The 5168-nt window shown below is 43.4% G+C and overlaps 1 long non-coding RNA gene across 6 annotated transcripts; it reads left to right on the top strand.

Moving 5' to 3' along the window:
* On the top strand, nt 1-4822 carry LOC124676502. Of its 6 annotated transcripts, XR_006993663.1 has the most exons (7): nt 1-82; nt 626-653; nt 743-813; nt 887-1189; nt 1346-1925; nt 2025-2094; nt 4007-4822. It is a non-coding gene; the product is annotated as an uncharacterized LOC124676502 (long non-coding RNA). The 6 variants fall into 6 exon arrangements; XR_006993660.1 differs by having other exon boundaries at nt 743-1189; XR_006993658.1 differs by having other exon boundaries at nt 7-82; nt 626-1189.
* The last annotated feature ends 346 nt before the right edge of the window (nt 4823-5168 follow it).

Here is a 5168-nt window from a genome sequence, read left to right as displayed (position 1 = left end):
GCTGCGGCCACATCGGGGCGGAGCAGCCAGCGGCCGACGGCAGAGAAAAACGGCGGTGGCCGGAAGAAGAAGAAAACAACAGGTTAAAGCTGTTCCTCACACTGTCACACACTGCCCTCCACATGTTTGTTGTTGTGTTTCTTAGATTTGAAACTATTTTTGTACGGTTCTCTGGTGATCTCTCCTCTAGGTTGCAAGTATCATTGCCTTCTCTGTTCATTCTAGCATCAATAAAAATATTGGTGTATACTATCTTTAGCTTAAATTTTTTAGGTTCTCTCTTATTGTATGTCATCAGGAGATCACCACACAGGAGGGTGGATTTAGGGAAATAAGACCAATTAAATAGTCTGTTATATTATTGTGAGCAACTACATCATTTTATATATTCACATCATTTCCTATTTGAAACTGTTTCGACAGAGCTATTTAAATTACAGGTTAATTTTGTAGCTTGATGTTCCTCTTTGATCTCACATCTAAGTAGACTAGGGTTTCGTGCTATCTTTTATAGGTTTACTACAAGGTACAAGTCTAATACTTATCTTAATGATGTTTTGGCATGGTTTTCTTGATTTTCTTATGTGCTATGCTTTCCTATTTATTGTGAGATGCTTAATTGTAGGTAAGCGTGTTTGCTGGTTTTGGACAAGGTACACCTCCTCTGCCAGGGCCTTTATTTGTCCCGTCTTCGCGTTTCGGTGATTGTACACTAGCTGTTATAATTGGCTTTGATGTCCAGCGTTTTTCCGTTCCATTTGTTGATCATGCTGGGAGCCTTCTGCTACACGCAGCGGCAGGCAGGCTAAGGAGGTCCGGCCTCATCTTCTCCGTCAGAGAGGTTTCGGTAAGTCTCCTGATTCTTGTGGCTCCCTCTCCCCTGTAGGCACATAGAAAAGCAACAGCAATGGGGCGTGGACAGGAGCAGCGGCACATAAAAAAGCACTAGCAACGGGGAGAGCATGGGGAGCAGCGGCACATAAAAAAGCACTAGCAACGGGGAGAGCATGGGGAGCAGCGGCAGAGGAATATTCTTGATGTGGAGATGCACCGCCTTGTGGTGTTCATCATCTGATATCTGATGAACACAGAAGAGTTGGCTTCCAGAATTATGAAAGAGCAGGTCGCTGCAGATGTTGTGTGAGGACATGTTGAAGCCAGCCTCTGGCCCATGGCAGTGCGGCGCTAGGTAAGAGTTCCACTTCCTTTCATCAGGGATCAGGCCCTGGTTGCTTTTCCTGTTGGTATGTTTCTCTCCTCTATTTTGCGTTGTTCGCTTTGGCGTTCGTTTGCCGATTTTTTTTTCTATATCTATTTCTTACAGTGCATTGTTTTTTTTATGTAGATCCTTAGGTCTTGCTGCCGTTCATATGCTTATGCGTGGACGCAAAGCGCGTACCCGTCGGTGGGGTGTGCTGCCCACTTCCTCGCCTCCAGCGTCCGCCAGCACCACCGCGCTCTTGGAAATGTGGGCGCGCATTCTCCATCGCTGCATTGGAGCCGTGGTCTTGGGGATGTACATGGTGTCTTGCTCATGTATGCAGCAGGAGCAGCAAGCCTATGGGTCTTGTGTGTCGAAGACAGGGTAATTCTTTGGTTCTTGGGCAGCGAAGTCATATTGGTTCTGTTCAGTATGTTGTTACTGCCCGTGATGTTGATGCACAACTTGGTCTTTGGGAATTAGGTGATGAATGGCAATTTACTCTGTCTCGGAAGGCGCCTCCAGTTCCTCAATGGCGTCCCCTGCTATCCAGGGCCATGTGCACTTAGTCAGTGATCTGACGTGGCCACGCGCCCCCCTGGTCGTTCCAGGTGCCGGAACTTTGCACCGTAGGATGTGGGAACAGTTATTGGACCCAGTCGCATCTATTATTTTCTCCATAATGTTTGCTGACAGAGGATTATGGGATGCTGATTAAGCCGAGGTGAATTAATCCCCTTGCTAAATTATTCTTAAGTTTCCTTTTCTGTATAGCATTGATACAAACTGCTTCAGGATAAATAGAAGTTTGATTCCAATGCAGTTACAAACTATATCTGAAACCAGCAAGTTCAGATCAGCCATATCTGTGGAATTGATTCATTTAGTGGAAGGTAAGGTTCCCTATATGTTTCTTAATTTGTTTGCTCGATTTTTTGTTGTTTACATCCAGTAATAATTTGTTGTTTCTTGGTCTGGTCGATCCTATTATTGCAGTCCTCACTATATTTCATGAGTGACTGGAGTCTTCATGACTCTTTACATATCACTTCTTAGTTTTAAAATACAAAGATCAGTATTGTTGGGGCTAAGTGTGCTTTCTGTACAAACAAAAATTTACATTGGTCAGAATTAGTTAAAAATCTAGAACTTCACATTTGTAAACCAAGGTGTCAAAGAAATACAACAAAGCTCTGCTCTTTTTTGCTGTATTTTCTTAAAAAATCATAGAATGGGATAAGACGCCAGCAAAACTTTTCCATTTGTGCCAAATGAGCACTACATGGGCCTCCCTAAAGTTTTAATCATCTCTATTCTGTGTAGAAAATATAGGGACAACACTGTATGAGTGCCTGACTTATATGTGCTATGCCATGGTCTATTGCCTGGCGCAAATATGTTGAACACATGCAGCCTGATTTAGTATGCTCACATCAACATGGTTATTCAATAAAAGAAACGAGTTAGAACACAAGGTTAGTTTGGGTAAAGTTGCAATGAATCGAGTTACTATTTGCTTCAGCACCATGAACATTTGAATGGCGTTTCGAAAAATTTGGGCCTCATGTAATTTAAAATGGGTCCTAAAAAGCTGCATTGGACTGTCAAGACGTTGTTTTTTCAATAAGTGAAACCATGTCATTCTACATATTGATCTACGGTTCTTGATTTTCCATTAAGGGCAGAGTTTCATTTTTCCATTAGAAATTGGAAAACGTAGTGAGCAGATCCTTCCGGGCTATTTCCTCTCACACATAAACTAAGCATTACCTAAGGTTCCACACAGAGTTAAAACCTAGCAGTACCTAAGGTTTCACATAGAGCTAAATTTTGCACTACCTAATTCCCATAGAGTTAACAAATTATGAAACTTAACAAAAAAATACAATCAGAAGAACTACGACAAGTATTAGCATTTCTACTATCAACTACAAAGAACAAACATTTCTTACTGCGCTAACCAAGCACTGATTCTGCGAAACTGGAGGCAAAGGAACAAGTAGAGAAGGAGGGTGCCATACTTGGAGATGTTCTTTGGGGGGGAAATGCGTGGGTGCTGCCTCACATGTGTGCGTTATCCACTGCCAGGTGGAGATTCTCTCATGTCTCCCAGTCCTCGCTGGTTATTTCCTCCCAGTCCCTTTTGCCACTGTCCGACCAATGCTCCCATAGTTCGCCCAACACAGAAGCTGTCTGGAATACAAGTCAATAGGTTAGCTAAAATTCTACGCTTTCTTTGGGAAAAAGAAAAGTAAAAATTGGGAAAGCCGATTGATAATATTTTGCAGAAAAAAAATAAATATACATTTCTGCAGAATCGATGATACCCAATATAATTTTTCGTATTCTCTGTAAGTTTGATGTCTTACAAAAAAATCTTTGAATAATTTGCTGGACAGAATTTATTCTTGAGTCTAGAATGACAAGAAACCATCCTTGCAAGCATTAATGTTCATTACATGCACTGCTCAGAGACAATCTTTTATGTTCTGCTGTTACTATCTTCTAATCTTGGAATCATTACTTGCGATTTCTCACATTCGCTTTCAATAGTGTTCTGTCATATTTTCCTGAAGTTCTTAGATCAAAATAACCGATTCGCATGCAGAATCCGATTGAAAGAGTAGAATTTTGCAATTTCTTTTAATTAATGCTATATATGAATGCCATGTTCAACTTCTCAACGAGTTACCATCTTGGAAGAAAATTGTGAGGAATTAAGTAAAGACCTTGCGCATGTGCATGTGATTCTTTAAATTGATTACTTTGCACAGCAAGCTGCTTGATCATCTGATTTTTTGTCAGGTCTCAGCCGCTCAGTCGTCTTTGGACAGAGAATGAAAAAATTACGCAAGGAAAAGACGAGCAAACTCAGCACAAATTCCAGTAAATATGCAGAATTAAGGGATGAGATAGGTACAAGTGAACAAAAAACCTGTCGGTTTCTCTTCCTCACTCCACACAGACACAGCGGGTGGACCTGCGGCCATGGAGTCTAGAGAGGCCGCGGCGGCTCCATTGACCCTGCCGTCGCCTTCGCTGGACAGCCATAGGACGAACATGCATCCAGCTCTGGTTCCGGCTCCGCTTCGGGTTCCCCAAGATGGCGAATCCAGCTGCGATTCCGGAGCTTCACTGCTGCCGGCAGGTGTGCGTCTCCCTTCGTCCGAACGATGGTGGTGGGACGGACCCTTAGCTTCGCAGCTCCGCTATGCGTGACCGCTTTTCCCCATGCAACGGCTGCAGGGTGGCCAAGGGCACACGGACTGTGAGCGTACGGTGCGAGCAGCGGCAGGAAGACATACTGGTGGCGACGAATCAGTGGTGCAAGCCACAAGAATCACTGCAGTATGCTCGCTTTCGTCGATTGATGCTCCGGCGGCCGGAATTGAGGAGGACATGCGGTGGCTCTAGCTTCACGGGAAAGAGAGTAGAAGGGGATCGTATAGTAGGTGCGACAGTGCTGAGAAAGGGATTAAAGTGAAAAAGATCAGGACTGCTTTTCACGTGCGTCCATATTGTCCTCTTCGTGCCTGTGCATGAGAGAAACGGATCAGGACTTCGCCCGTCTACCCTGTGTACATGACTATTATTAAATCTATTTCATAAATATTTGCAACATATAGTAGAACCTATATATGCTTAAATTTGAATACTTAGTGCCTTTTCAAAGGATTATTAGGACGGGCGCGGCGTGTCGCCGCGCGGATGCTTCCTAGTTTTTATTTCATGCTTGAGATTACAAATATGTGTGCTAGATCGATCCATCATCTCACATGCAGCATATCTGCACTTGGAACTGAATTCCACCATCGAACACATCTGCGATTGGTAGAGGCAACGGCAACGCAAAAGTATTAGGAACACAATTATTTAGATCCATTGCATTGAGACACAAAGTGCCTACCTTAAACTTCCGTGTCCTTAACTTGCAGAAACATAGAGACGGCAGGAGGTAACACCATTA

The sequence above is a fragment of the Lolium rigidum genome, chromosome 7, assembly GCF_022539505.1.
Source record: "Lolium rigidum isolate FL_2022 chromosome 7, APGP_CSIRO_Lrig_0.1, whole genome shotgun sequence".
Taxonomy (NCBI): Eukaryota; Viridiplantae; Streptophyta; class Magnoliopsida; order Poales; family Poaceae; genus Lolium; species Lolium rigidum.
Note: the sequence above shows the minus strand (reverse complement) of the source record. Positions and strands in the feature narration are given on the sequence as shown.